A 16,186-nucleotide genomic window follows, 5' to 3' on the forward strand; every position below is an offset into this window, starting at 1 on the left:
TGGCTGATGATTAAACATCAGTAATTTACTTCATTGTTTATTTTTATACCTTTTGAAAATAATTCCTAAAGTATTTTAAAGTGAGTTGAAATAAGACACAAAAAATCAAAACCAGGTTTAAAATTAAAAATATAATTAAAAAGAATAGACAATACTGAACAAATCCTAGTCTTGAGTTTCTGAGAAATCATGGTAAAAAGAAAGCATTATAAACTATACAGTTCTTATTGTTTAATTAAAAGGAATATATCTGTTTTATAAAAGGTGAGAAAAAGTCCTGACTTTGGAAAATATTAATGAAATATCTTCTCTGTGAAAACTTCGGTTGTAAGCAGTAGTTTGCAAAATAATTAAGGAAGAATTTCTACATGGTCTTGGGGAATATATAACCCAGTGGGGATTTACCAAATTTATTCTAATGTAATTTATTTAAAAATAGAAAGCTAGTGTATGTCTTCACCAGCAGCTTCTCAATGCTACAGAAGCTTATTAACTCTCTTATTTCATACCCAGATAACAATTTCAATGACAAATTAATATAGCTCAACATGAAGAATTCAGTTGATACAACTTTATACATGAGAGCCACTCAAATGAAAAGAGGACTGTCTAGCTGGTCTTTTAGGCCAAGGGTTGTGACCCCTCAAAGAAGTTACTCTGATGTCATCTTAATTCTAGCCATAATATTTTGTACTTAGTGTGGATGATGTCAGATGTTTTACTGAGAGTAGTTGGCTCATAGGAACAACTGAGAGGTATTTCCACACCTAATAACAAGGCCAAGTATTCAACACCAGAGATGTCAGAGATGTCAGGCACCTGAGCTGCAGACAGAGCTGAGTTGCCATATGTCAGCTAAAGCAACAAGGAACCAACATGAGAGTAGACAGTGAAGACCTTAATAATTGTTTACTGCAAGAGCATATTCAAGAGTTTAACACTAGAGAAAGTGGTGATTCCTTCTGTTACATTCTTACTCCGACACTCCTCGCCAGGGAATGATGCTCCCATAGAAGGTCAGATAGATCAGGGGAGGTCACCTCACTGTCACGGGAACTTGGAACACAAGGCTCCTGCAGTTTAATGGACCTGGGGCCTAAGAAGAGGGAGAGGTGTAGGGTTAGGAGTGGAAAAGTACTGATTATAGAGTCGGAGTGATGGGGAAAGTATCTTCAAAGTTTCCCTCTCTTCAGCAGAGGAACCTGAAGATGACCTCTGGTCAAGGCCTAAGATAAGGAGATCTAGGAATAAAGGTTCATGGGCTAGGAAAACAAATATACATAAAAGTATGGTTGGCCAGGGGACACTGTGTCCTTGTTGCAGCTCCTTCTAGAGAGACTGCAATGCACCCACCGGCTAATCACCAGTGTGGTATGGAGAGGGCAGCTTTCCCTCATGAGACCTGCCAGGTAAATTCTTCACAGTTGCTGATGACCAGGTCTGAAAAACCACACATAGGTTTTTAACCAGAAGCCAGAATTTTTAGGAAGTAGCTAACTGCTCTTACATGCTAAGGCCGACGATTTTATGTTGTATTAATCTAAAAGCTGATTTGAATTATTTCTGCAAGATGGATTGCTACCAGACACTATGTGAGTCTAAAGGAATTCGTAAAACATAGGCTTACTATGTTTAATGTTATCTTAATGGAACTATATATATATTTTATGGTATTTTATAGTTATAAAGGGATCTACATTCACTCCTTGCCTATTCTCCAGTTGTATCAGCCCTTGCCCTGAATAAATCCTATTCCAGTAATTTAAGATATACACACAATCTATCTGTAGACAACTTTACTTTTCCCTGCAGTCTACTAGAGAAACATGTACAATTCTGGCTTCATCTTGAGAACAACAGGATTTAGATAAGCTTTATGGAGGCTGAGAGCTCCTCTGTAGCCTGTGAGATTAGCAGTAGGCTATAGAGGAATATCTGTGCTGGAAGAAAAGGAATCTTCTTTCCAGAAAGCAGTCCTATACAAAGTTATGGTGATCTGATATGGAGTCTCATTTTCAAAAGGGAGACTTGCCTGACATTCCTAGCCAGTTGGCATTAGCCTGATCCCCTCTTGGGCCTCCATAGTCCAATTATCCAAAAGCAGATACTTTGGGGCTACACCAAGGAACTAGGACAGGTTTTTTTTTTTTTTCTTCTTTTCTTTTTCTTTTTGAGACGAGTCTTGCTCTGTTGCCCAAGCTGGACTGCCATGGCGCAATCTTGGCTCACTGCAAGCTCTGCCTCCCGGGTTCATGCCATTCTCCTGCCTCAGCCTCCCGAGTAGCTGGGACTACAGGTGCCTGCCACCACGACCGGCTAATTTTTTTTGTATTTTTAGTAAAGACGGGGTTTCACCGTGTTAGCCAGGATGGTCTCAGTCTCCTGACCTCGTGATCCGCCTGCCTCGGCCTCCCAAAGTGCTGGGATTACAGGCGTGAGCCACTGCGCCCGGCCTAGGACAGGTTTTCATTGAAATTCATTCAGAGCCATTGGTGGAAAAAGTCCCTGGGAATGTTTATTAATCCAGAGTTTAATGTGAAAATTTACTAAGACAGACAGGTAAGAGGACTTGGTAGTTAACTCAAGAAACATCGACTTAAATTAAAGGGAAAAAAGTGCTTACTGAAAGATGAGATAAATCAGCGTCTGGAAATTCAGAGGGAAACAAGGTTGTAGTAAATTGCAGGCTAGGAAACAAAAGTAGTACATTAAATGGGGATTGAATTATAAAGCAGCAAGAAACAGCAAACATTGTGATTGTCAAAAAAGACAAACTCCTCATATATATCTTATAAGAAAATCAACTCAGACATCTATGGCCTTGTTTCATATTACATGTATTGTTCAGACAACTCCAAATATGTGGAATTTTAATAATCTTTATCTGTATCTGAGTACAATCTTCTATGTCATCTGTATTTTAGATCTATGAGTTTTAACCATACCTAGCTGAAGACTGGCTATATCCTATAAATATTTGCATATATTAGTCATAAGAGTGGGTTGATAGTCATGGCTAATGAGTAGAAAAACTCCCTCATGATAAATCAAAATGCTAAGCCCTTGCATTGCATATTTGTGGCATGCAAATTCATACTACCTTGAAATGTAGAAAACTCATGCTGAAAATAGGTCCAGAACAGTGAAACCTAAAAGATCCTGGTAGATATGGATGTGAAACTGTTTCTGGGAATACCTCCACAACTGATGAATTCCATAAAAAACAACAGCTGTAGGTATTCTAAAATTACAAAGCTCATATAGAAACAAATTGCCTTGAAAAAGTCAACAATTACAAAAACAGTCATAAATTGTCACATGGATTATACAATAGGAAATGCAAATAGACTGCCAATAAATGAAATTTAAATGTTCAAAGGGAAAAAAAGAAGAAAAAGAAACCTAATGTGAATATCAGATCATTATTAAACAGAATAACAAATTTATAAAAACAATTGAATAGGAATTCTAGAAATAAAAATATGATCTTTAAAATAAAAAATAATATATGAAAGGTTCAACATCAGACTCAATAGAGTAAATGACATAACTAATGAATTGGAAGACAGATCTGAGGAAGTATAAAATAAAGATATAAAGACACAGAAGACATGAATTAGAAGTTAAAAGTGAAAGAGAAGTAAATGAAATGCTCCAAAATCCCACTAGTGAGAATTAGTAAAGAAGAGAATAGAGCAAATAAGAGTGAGAAAATATTTATGGAGATAACATAAAGTTTTTTTTAATTATAGAAACTGATACACTCTCATATTTAGGCAAAACACTCTGTCCCAAAAAGGATAAATACAAGCAAAGCCATGTGTTGGCACCTTATGGTGAAATTGCATTGCATTGATAATAATCAAAGAAAAAAAAAGAGCTTCTCAAGAGAAAACACAGATTATCTACAAAAAGTTATAAAGGGGCATCAATTTTTTCTTAGCAAACAATTGATCCTTAAATATGATGAAATAATTCCTTTAAAGTGCTCAACTAAAGAACTGTCAACTATATGGGAAAAACTCATTCAAAAGCAAACATGAAATAAAGAATTTTTTGAGACGACAAAAGCATAAATGTTACATGTTGAAATAAGCAACATGCAATTGCATCTACATGTTCAATAGAGAACAAGAAAAGAGTGAGCAAAATAATGTTTAAATTATTTGATATTTGGTAAGCTTGAATATAAATCATAAATTTTAAAAAAATGCTAAAAGTTTGAAAATATTATAATATGGAATTGTTTGTAAAAATGAAAGTTGCTGCAGGCAGTTTGGAAAAAATTGGCAATAGTAAAGTTAAAGATTAGTATATCTTTCAAACTACAATGCAACTTTTTGGTCTATTTGGGTGTTTTTTTTTTTTTATTATACTTTAGGTTTTAGGGTACATGTGCACAATGTGCAGGTTTGTTACATATGTATCCGTGTGCCATGTTGATTTCCTGCACCCATTAACTCGTCATTTAGCATTAGGTATATCTCCTAATGCTGTCCCTCCCCCCTCCCCCCACCCCACAACAGTCACCGGAATGTGATGTTCCCCTTCCTGTGTCCATGAGTTCTCATTGTTCAATTCCCACCTATGAGTGAGAACATGTGGTATTTGGATTTTTGTCCTTGCGATAGTTTACTGAGAATGATGTTTTCCAGTTTCATCCATGTCCCTACAAAGGACACGAACTCATCATTTTTTATGGCTGCATAGTATTCCATGGTGTATATGTGCCACATTTTCTTAATCCAGTCTATCGTTGTTGGACATTTGGGTTGGTTCCAACTCTCTGCTATTGTGAATAGTGCCACAATAAACATACGTGTGCATGTGTCTTTATAGCAGCATGATTTATAGTCCTTTGGGTATATACCCAGTAATGGGATGGCTGGGTCAAATGGTATTTCTAGTTCGAGATCCCTGAGGAATCGCCACACTGACTTCCACAATGGTTGAACTAGTTTACAGTCCCACCAACAGTGTAAAAGTGTTCCTATTTCTCCACATCCTCTCCAGCACCTGTTGTTTCCTGATTTTTTAATGATGGCCATTCTAACTGGTGTGAGATGGTTCTCACTGTGGTTTTGATTTGCATTTCTCTGATGGCCAGTGATGATGAGCATTTCTTCATGTGTTTTTTGGCTGCATAAATGTCTTCTTTTGAGAAGTGTCTGTTCATTCCTTTGCCCACTTTTTGATGGGGTTGTTGTTTTTTCTTGTAAATTTGTTTGAGTTCATTGTAGATTCTGGATATTAGCCCTTTGTCAGATGAGTAGGTTTTAAAAATTTTCTTCCATTCTGTAGGTTGCCTGTTCACTCTGATGGTAGTTTCTTTTGCTGTGCAGAAGCTCTTTAGTTTAATGAGATCCCATTTGTCAATTCTGGCTTTTGTTGCCATTGCTTTTGGTGTTTTAGACATGAAGTCCTTGCCCACGCCTATGTCCTGAATGGTATTGCCTAGGTTTTCTTGTAGGATTTTAATGGTTTTAGGTCTAACATTTAAGTCTTTAATCCATCTTGAATTAATTTTTGTATAAGGTGTAAGGAAGGGATCCAGTTTCAGCTTTCTACATATGGCTAGCCAGTTTTCCCAGCACCATTTATTAAATAGGGAATCCTTTCCCCATTTCTTGTTTTTGTCAGATTTGTCAAAGATCAGATAGTTGTAGATATGCGGCATCATTTCTGAGGGCTCTGTTCTGTTCCATTGATCTATATCTCTGCTGTGGTACCAGTACCATGCTGTTTTGGTTACTGTAACCTTGTAGTATAGTTTGAAGTCAGGTAGCATGATGCCTCCAGCTTTGTTCTTTTGGCTTAGGATTGACTTGGCGATGCGGGCTCTTTTTTGGTTCCATATGAACTTTAAAGTAGTTTTTTCCAATTCTGTGAAGAAAGTCATTGGTAGTTTGATGGGGATGGCATTGAATCTATAAATTACTTTGGGCAGTATGGCCAATAACTAAAATCAGAGCAGAACTGAAGGAAATAGAGACACAAAAAACCCTTCAAAAAATTAATGAATCCAGGAGCTGGTTTTTTGAGAAGATCAACAAAATTGATAGACCGCTAGCAAGACTAATAAAGAAGAAAGGAGAGAAGAATCAAATAGATGCAATAAAAAATGAAAAAGGGGATATCACCACCGATCCCACAGAAATACAATCTACCATTAGAGAATACTACAAACACCTCTATGCAAATAAACTAGAAAATCTAGAAGAAATGGATAAATTCCTCGACAAATAAACCCTCCCAAGACTAAATCAGGAAGAAGTCGAATCTCTGAATAGACCAATAACAGGTTCTGAAATTGTGGCAATAATCAATAACTTACCAACCAAAAAGAGTCCAGGACCTGATGGATTCACAGCTGAATTCTACCAGAGGTACAAGGAGGAACTGGTACCATTCCTTCTGAAACTATTCCAATTGATAGAAAAAGAGGGAATCCTCCCTAACACATTTTATGAAGCCAGCATCGTCCTGATACCAAAGCCAGGCAGAGACACAACCAAAAAAGAGAATTTTAGACCAATATCCTTGATGAACATTGATGCAAAAATCCTCAATAAAATACTGGCAAACCGAATCCAGCAGCACATCAAAAAGCTTATACACCATGATAAAGTGGGCTTCATCCCTGGGATGCAAGGCTGGTTCAACATACGCCAATCAATAAATGTAATCCAGCATATAAACAGAACTAAAGACAAAAACCACATGATTATCTCAATAGATGCAGAAAAGGCCTTTGATAAAATTCAACAACCCTTCATGCTAAAAACTCTCAATAAATTAGGCATTGATGGGATGTATCTCAAAATAATAAGAGCTATCTACGACAAACCCACAGCCAATGTCATACTGAATGGGCAAAAACTGGAAGCATTCCCTCTGAAAACTGGCACAAGACAGGGATGCCCTCTCTCACCACTCCTATTCAACATAGTGCTGGAAGTTCTGGCCAGAGCAATCAGGCAGGAGAAGGAAATAAAGGGTATTCAATTAGGAAAAGAGGAAGTCAAACTGTCCCTGTTTGCAGATGACATGATTGTATATCTAGAAAATCCCATTGTCTCAGCCCCAAATCTCCTTAAGCTGATTAGCAACTTCAGCAAAGTCTCAGGATACAAAATCAATGTACAAAAATCACAAGCATTCTTGTACACCAATCACAGACAAACAGAGAGCCAAATCATGAGTGAACTCCCATTCACAATTGCTTCAAAGAGAATAAAATACCTAGGAATCCAACTTACAAGGGATGTGAAGGACCTCTTCAAGGAGAACTACAAACCACTGCTCAATATTTGGGTGTTAAACACAGATGTGACTAAGAAACCTCTACATATTCCAGATAAAAGAAAATGACATAGCAAAAGGGTTCAGAGAGTGGCTTAGATAAGCAATAGTAGGTAATGAGTTCTTGTTTTCTGAGGCAGGACTCAAGCTCACTTTTTTATTTTCTATTCAACAATAAAAATACAGTTTGGTAATATTTTGCATACAAAATTTTAAGGGTCAAAAATGTAAAATCTACTTCAGGTTTCTAGGGGAGAAGCTCTAGAATAGAGGGTTTAGTGATTTTGCATAGAGGTTGCCTGTAAAATCCTGTTATGTAGAGAATCCACTAAAATATCTTTGTGATAGGTATTATGTATTTCTGAAACTCTTTAATCTATGTAATAAACATGTCCATCCATCAGATTGGAATTAATATTCTAGGTAATAGATTTTTTTTCTGTAAGAATTCTATTTTGTTTTGGAGATTTTGTGCTATATTGGTACTAACATGTCAAAGGAAATACAGAACCCTCTTGAGAACTAATGAAATCAATTGAATATGACAGGAAATTATCTATTTCCTGGATGAGTGCTGACCCTCCAAGAAAATCTAAAGTCTTTAAATCAATATTAAATACTAAAATAAATAACATAAGATTCTGTGAAGTATTGGAGCAGTACAGTTAAATATATTGTTGATCTCTCCAACTAAAATCAGAGACATCTCTAAAAAAGGCAGACCACAGGCCAATAGTGAACAAAAAAAGGGACCAAGTATAGTGAATAATGTGTCATAGGGTGGATATAAGAACATTATTTTGTTAAATATCACTAGTCATTTTGTGTTTTTGTTTGTTTGTTTTTGAGACGGAGTTTCACTCTTGTTGCCCAGGCTGGAGTGCAATGGCGTGATCTCAGCTCACCGCAACCTCTGCCTCCCAGGTTCAAGTGATTCTCCTGCCTCAGCCTCCCTAGTAGCTGGGATTACAGGCATGTGCCACCATGCCCGGCCAATATCACTAGTCATTTTGAACAACTATGTGGATTATGGATTCTCAGGTCTTATACAAATGACTATCCTTTGTGTTTTGACTTCTTTTCCTAGAAGGTAGAGATATCACAAAACCTGTATGTAGTAGAAATATTTTCAAACAAAATAAGATAATTTATTATTCCTCCAGTTCCTGTGAAAGACATTGGTCCTCACAAACACTGCAAAAATTGTTAGTAATGTTTAAAAAGGACTACCTGAATTGTGACACCTATTCTACTTGTATCTGTAAAACTAATTGGCTATTGGTTCTAATAAGGAGTCACCATGGAATACTATGCAGCCATAAAAAATGACGAATTAATGTCCTTTGTAGGGACATGGATAAAGCTGGAAACCATCTTCTCAGCAAATTATCACAAGGACAAAAAACCAGACACGGCATGTTATCACTCATAGGTGGGAATTGAACAATGAGAACACATGGACACAGGAAGGGGAACATCACAAACCAGGGCCTGTTGTGGGCTTAGGGGACGGGGGAGGGATAGCATTAGGAGATATACCTAATGTTAAATGACGAGTTAATGGGTGCAGCACGCCAACATGGCACATGTATACATATGTAACTAACCTGCACATTGTGACATGTACCCTAAAATTTAAAGTATAATTTAAAAAAAAATAGTAAGTTGGTGTAAACTGATGTCTGTTTGGTTCATTAATCATTTCTAAGTAAATTGCATTGACTTTTCAATACCATTTGCCTACTAAATCTTTCTCAGAATAGTAACATGGATACTGTCACATAGAAGAAAAGTAGGTTTTTAGTCAAGTATCTAGTAGTTACGTAAGTATTCAAAGTCCAGCAACTTCAAGTAGCTACAAAATATTCCTACTGATTCATGCTTTTTATTACTCTGGGGAAACAGTTAATGTGAACTGTCAGGGTATGTGTTTGAAATAGTAGCACCTATATTTAAATTTACAAACTTTACTTCAGATAGTTCATTTTGTGTGTCTAGGAAAATAAAACACATGAGTGTCATTGCAACCATCACTGAGGTTCTAAGTGAGCCCCTCATCAGTTACCATTTTTCACAAGTTGTGCAGAATAAGAGAGGAAAAGTCTTACATTAGGTAGGGTTCTCTCTATAATAATAACCAATAGGTATAAAGAGATTTACTATAAAGAGTTGGCTCACGTGATTATGGAGGCTGAGAACTACCAGAATCCAAGGTCAGAAAGACCCAGGAGAACCAGTGGTTTACTTCCAGTCTGAAGAGAGGAGACTGATGTATTTAAGCTTAAATAGTCGGGAAGTCAAAATTCCTTCTTACCCAGCCTTTTTGTTCTACTGAGTTTTTCAATTTATTGTCCACATATTAAAATGCCAGTCTCATCCAGAACACCCTCACAGATATACCCCACAAATTTTGATCAAATATCTGGGTACCTTGTGGTTCAATCAAGTTGACACATAAAATTAACCATTACAAGTATCATGGGGAAAAGGAAAGTGGAGGTGCAATAGAAATTTGAATTTGGGGCTGAGTGCTATGGCTCATGCCTGTAATCCCAGCACTTTGGGAGGCTGAGACAGGTGGAACACCTGAGGTCAGGAGTTTGAGACCAGCCTGACCAACACGGTGAAACCCCGTCTCTACTAAAAATACAAAAAATTAGCGGGGCATGGTAGTGTGTGTTCATAATCCCAGCTAATCAGGAGGCTGAGTCAGGATAATTGCTTGAACCGAGGACACAGAGGTTGCAGTGAGCCGATGGCACCACTGCACTCCAGCCTGGGTGACAGAGTGAGACTCCATCTCCAAAAAAAAAAAAAAAAAGATATTTGAATTTGGGAACTTTGGGTTTTTCTCACATTATGTCATTTAATTTTTTCAGGAAATAAATTTTAAATTCTATATGAAATTCTCATTGACTTTTTGAGAATTCACTGAATCAATCAATGAAAGCATCAGAGATTTTGTGTCTTTTAGTTCTAAGGCTCTCCATCAATGAAGAATTTTGTTAAAGCCAAAAATACCAACAAGGGCCATTATAATTTTTTTTGCATAAAATAATTATACTCAGTCAAATGTAGCAAATATTGTAATTGAAATGAGTGTATATGAAATGACAAGATTCACAGCAGAGACTAGGAATGGTCCTAGAATTGGTTGTCCTCAGAGTTGCCTAAGAGTTGACAGAGAGAAGAAAATATATGATGATGCCTTTTCAACAGATGAATCAATATAATATCATGGCACAGTATGTGACACAGGGCCATTTGTTAGCCATTCAGCTGAAACATGACTAAAATAATATAAACAGTAGTCTGAATGACCCAGTTGTAAAGTTGTGAATAACTGTCAACAAAAATTTTTGCATTCCCACAGACAAACCACTAAATAAAGACAAATGTCAACCTCTCAGCAATTGCCTTTCAGTAATGAAGAATAAATGGCTCTGGATAGAAACAATTTAAATGGCTGTAAAACTGAAATTAACCACATGGCTGAGAAACAGAAAGCAAAGCTCCCATTTGTTGCTTGGTTGGAACATCCCAAGGCAGATGAAATTTGCAGGCCCAGCATAATGGACCTCTTTGGGACATGATGGATCTTAGTCCGTTGGCTTCACTGGTTAAAATGTAGCATACCAATCTTGGTGGGATCTCAAGAAAAACAGTCAAAAGGAAAACAAAATGCTTATAAGTGTGCAATTTTATTAAAACAAGTCGTTACTTTTATAAAAGACTTCTGAAATAAAGAACTTGTCAAATAAAGAGAATGATGAAACTTAACAGCTAAAATTTGATCATTGATTGGTGAGCTGTTCCTGTGTCTGGGAAGGTAAAACAGAATGTTCTCTTTCTTTTATGACTTATCTTGGACTCTAGAACTTTTAGAAGTTCCCCTATATCTTTTCTTTTTTGGTTATTTTGGAAGGCAAGGTTTATAAAAATATAAAACCTTTTTTGAGCAATGTTATGAGATGGGCTCAATGTTGGATACAGCTAAGGCAAGAATAAAAATGTTAGATTATCTTTTCTCTTTTTTGAATAATTTAATGAAGATGTGAATTGTTCTCAACAGCTGATCATATGAGATAAGGAAATAAAACGTGGTTAAAAATTATTGGAGGCCATCAGTATAGCTATCATTACATCTGATGTTGCATCAAAAATCTTTTAAAGAAGATAGGTGAACTATGGAAAAATCTGTTTGGAGAAAGTGATAATAATACTTTCACAATATTTAGTCAGTAGCATATTTTAAAAATTAAAGAAAAAAGTGCACCTATTCCAGGATATGCTATATTAGTCCACAAGCATTTTCTGCCAAGAATCTTCCTAGACAGTTGTCAGAGAAATCTAACCTTACAAAAGCTGCCAGTTATTTATAAAACAGTGGCTTAAACCTAAAGGGTACCTTGGTTGTACAGAACCGACTCCAGATTACTATTAATAAATGCTTTCTATGCTGAATTTCATATTTGATCAAAGGAATCAGACACGTTTTGCTGATTGCTGCATACCTACAGAAAGGATATCTTTCTGTTAAATGTTGCAGATTTGGATGATACATTTGAATCTCTGGATATAGTGACTCCCATAACTCCTAAAAGAAAACATGAGGACTGCTGTTCATTATGAAGCAACTCTTATGTTCTGGGCAGAACCCACCCAAGAGAAAAGAAAATGGAGCTAACAGTTCATTTGTTTTCTTGCCTTGACATTTTCAAGAAAACATTAAAAAAATTTTTTAGGAGTAGTAATCTCACTTAATTTTGGCAGGATATATTCCTATACTAAGCCTTCCTCTTGGTGGTTGGAAGTCCCATTTGGATCTTCAAAGAGCCCTCTTCTCACAGGCAATTGGCATCATTAGATAATCACTCAAGGAATTTTGTTTCGGCAGCAAAAGAAAATTTCCAAGGAAAATTACTTAGGAGACCTCTGGAATAAAATAAATTGAGGTTGTCTCATATTTTAATTTTTCTAAAAACATATTTGTAAGAACTTTCACTTTTTGGCAATAATACAGAACAGACCACCCAGCCGGGTCTTACAAATTTATACTGTCAAAGATGGAGAGGAATGATGCAAATAGCATCTACGTTCATGTCAATACCACATGATTAAGTAAAGTGAACATCTTTATAAATCAGAATATTGTTTTCTTTTAGATTTCTGATAAATTATTTTTAGTTTTATTTTATTTTGAAGTTTTACTAAACACTAAAAGATCAGTACAGAAAAGAGCTTAAGTTAATTGAATGAAATAATTTTACTGACATTTTTCTGTCTGATATGAGAAACTTAGCACTTTACCACTTCTTTTGTACTAATTTTTACTATAATTTAAAATTTGAGATTTTAGATTTACATTCCTAAAATATTCACTATGAATTTTTATTTTAATGATTATTTTTTGAAATTGCATTTTTACAACTACAGTGAGATACTTGGGGTAATTTTCTGTTTTAGGGTTTCTGCTAACTGTTCGTTTTTAGTACTACTACTTATATACATTTTATTTTTTGTAACATTTTATTTTTTTGGAGCAGTTTTAGGTTCACAGAAATACTGAGAAGGCACAGAGATTGCATACATACCTGCTGCCCCTACAACTGCATAGACTCAACACTTACATTATCATCATTCTTCACCATAGTGGTACATTTGTCATGTTTGATAAACCTATATTAATACATTATGATCAATCAAAGTCCTTAGTTCACATTAGGATTCATTCTGGGTGTTTTATGTACTATAGGCTTGCGCAATGACATGCACACACTATTATAGGATCAGACTAATTTCACTGTCCTAAAAATCTTTGCCATCCATTCATCCTCCCTGTGCAACCCCTGGAAACCAATAATCTTTTAACTGTCTCCTGAGTTATGTTTTTTCCAAAATGTCATATCCATCCAGTATTTAGCCTTTTCAGATTAGCTTCTTTAACTTGGCAATATGCATTTATGGCCTCTCCATATCTTTTCATGGCTTGATAGCTCACCTTTTTTTGGCTTAATAATATTCCATTGTCTGAATGTACTAGAGTTTATTTATCCAGTCACCTACTGAAAGACACATTGGTTGTTTTCAATTTTGGCAATTATGAATAAAGTTGCTATAAATGTCCATGTGTAGGTTTTCTTGTGGACATAAGTTTTCAACTCCTTTGCGTAAATACCAAGGAGTTCAATTGCTAAATCCTATGGTAAGAGTATGTTTAGGTTTGTAAGGAATTGCCAACCTGTTTTCCAAAGAGGCTGTATCATTTTTGATTCCCATCAGCAATGAATGAGAATTCCTGTTGCTCCACATTCTTGTCAGCATTTGGTATTGTCAGCGTTCTGGAATTTGGCCATTCTAATAGGTGTGTAGTTGTATGCTCATGTTGTTTTAATTTGTATTTCCCTAATGACATAATGCTCTACATGCTATAGATTAAATATTTGTGTTCCCCCAAAATCCATTTGTTGAAATTCTAACACCCATGATGATGGTATTAGGAAGTAGGATCTTTAAGACATGATTAAATTATGAGGGTGGAGCCTTTATTAATGGGATAAGCACTCTTATAAAAGAGGCTCCACAAAGAGATTCCTTACCCTTTTAACCATAAGAGGTTATAGCAAAAGATACTGTGCATGAATTGGGAAGTGGATCCTCGCCAGACACCACATTTTCTGGTGTCTTTGATCTTGGACTACCCAGCCTACAGAAAAATGAGAAATAAATTTCAGTTGTCTATAAGCCACCCAGTATGTGCTTTGCTATTACAGAAGACAAAACAGAATAGGACAGTGCATTTTTGAGTTCTTCATTTTGATACACATTTCACCGAGAATATATAGGTAGGTAAATTTCTTTTTAAGGGTCTTAGCATTTTTTAGAATGTCTTTTGTTTTATTTGAGTAATAGTGGATCTGTTATGCACTGCATTCAACATTTTTTATGAATTAGCAAGAAAGGTTTTATTTCACTAGCCTCACATTCTGATCCCATTTTTCTCACTTAATGAATTTATGCTATAGCATTATATAGGTAAGATATTAATCTATCAGTGATTACTGCATTTTTCTTATTTAGATGGTATTACATAATAGCACAGGGCATAAACACCTGAATGTTACACAGAAAATAATAACAAGAGGAGCAATTTGAGCAGTATAAACATGTGTACTATGAAGTAACTGTAGTATTAGAGAAAAATAGTTCTTAAAATCAGACATCTTTACTTCTTTCTCTATAGACAGTACAATGACTATATAAAATGTTACGATGCACGTATAGATCTGAGTTAAGCAATGTCTATTATTTTTATTTTTAAACATTTTGTCATTTTTCCCCAACACTGTGAATGCTGTTTTGAATTAAATATTTCAGCAGAAATTAAAGACATGTTTATACAGCTTGAGCTGCAACAGTTTGCCTTATAAAATACCTTGCAAAGAAATAATGATATACATATTTTTGGCTAAACTCTTCATGAAACAGATTGAGATTTAAAGCTCCTTTCAGACAAGAAAATGACCAAAGCAGACAAGACCCTCTGGAGTCCTCTATTTTCTGAAGTGTTCCAGCACGATGCTTTTTGATGATCAGCTGTTTCCCTGTGTGTTGAGCTTAACTTGCTGGGTTGTATTTTCCTTGTTAAATGTCAAATTTTTATTCGTTTACTTGTTTTACAAACAAGATTATAACTACTCAATCTCTTCAATTTTGACAATGTCTTACCAACAAAATTATAACTACTCAATCTCTTACTTATTGAAACAAGATGAACAAAAGAAAAAGCATAATTAAGGATTTAGCTGAAGAGAAAGTAATTAGAAACATGCCAAATAATTTCATACCTAAATCAAAGAAATGACAATGTGAGCATGCACGTTGTTTGTACAGTTAAAGCTTCTCTTTATAATTTGAATGCAGAAAATACTTGAGGGTTTAAAAGTGATGAAAGAGCCACATTCCTTTAACTAATAAGCTTGTTTATAAATGAAAGTCAAATTTAAAACAGGCATTTTTGTTAGAAAAGATGCTGTTTAATGCAAGGTTACAAAACCATAAGTAGTTATGGTCAGGGCTCTTGTGGAGAAAGAGAAATTGGGAGTCAATTTGGAAATACAATCATCCTTCCTAATAAGAAAATGCTGTCATCAGAAGGGTATAAGTCATTCATTCCTAATCATCAAAATCTACTTGCCTTAATTTATCTGAACCATGCCAGCAGGTATATATGTATAGAAACAATAAAGGGATTTAACAAGTTGTCAACTTACAGCTTTGACAATACTGCTAATCAGAAACTCAGCAAGCTCTACTCTATCATGCTTCAATCACTGGAACAATAAAGAACCCAGAGCTTTAGGGTATCACAAGAAAAATATCAGAACAAGTTACACGTCAGCACTCTGAGGCCCAGAGATTGATAATTTAATTAGGATTAATGGTAATGGTTTTAAAAGAAAAAATGAATGCTTAGATAATCTCCTTGGAAGTTTAAACACAAATGAGCAGGACAACTTTACTGTTTAGATTTATGATTCTTTTTATTATACAACAAGTATAAAACCGAGGTGTTACATGAGACCTGCCTCCTAGAGATGGAGATAAACTTTGCTCGAACCTCCAAATTTTATTACATACGAGAGTCAAGGGACTGTCTCAAAACCTTCAAAAAGTCATGCTTCTTTTGTTTAAGTGGTTCAGTCTCACTCCCAAACATCCCCTCCCTGCTAAAAAAAGAAAATCACACAAGCCATTCCCATGAACCTGTTTGTGAACTTAATAACTTTACTAATGGCTTACAGGTATACATGCTTTGCATAATGAGATTTCATTGCAAACTATTCTTAAGAGCTCTATATCCTTCGTTTCTACTATCATTTAT

General features: G+C 35.5%; 1 protein-coding gene across 2 annotated transcripts in view; it reads left to right on the forward strand.

Moving 5' to 3' along the window:
• GALNTL6 (polypeptide N-acetylgalactosaminyltransferase like 6) overlaps positions 1–16,186 on the forward strand; it is a 1,250,255-nt gene that overhangs the window by 297,658 nt on the left and 936,411 nt on the right. The window lies entirely within an intron of this gene.

Source organism: Nomascus leucogenys, chromosome 7b (genome assembly GCF_006542625.1).
Source record: "Nomascus leucogenys isolate Asia chromosome 7b, Asia_NLE_v1, whole genome shotgun sequence".
Classification (NCBI taxonomy): domain Eukaryota; kingdom Metazoa; phylum Chordata; class Mammalia; order Primates; family Hylobatidae; genus Nomascus; species Nomascus leucogenys.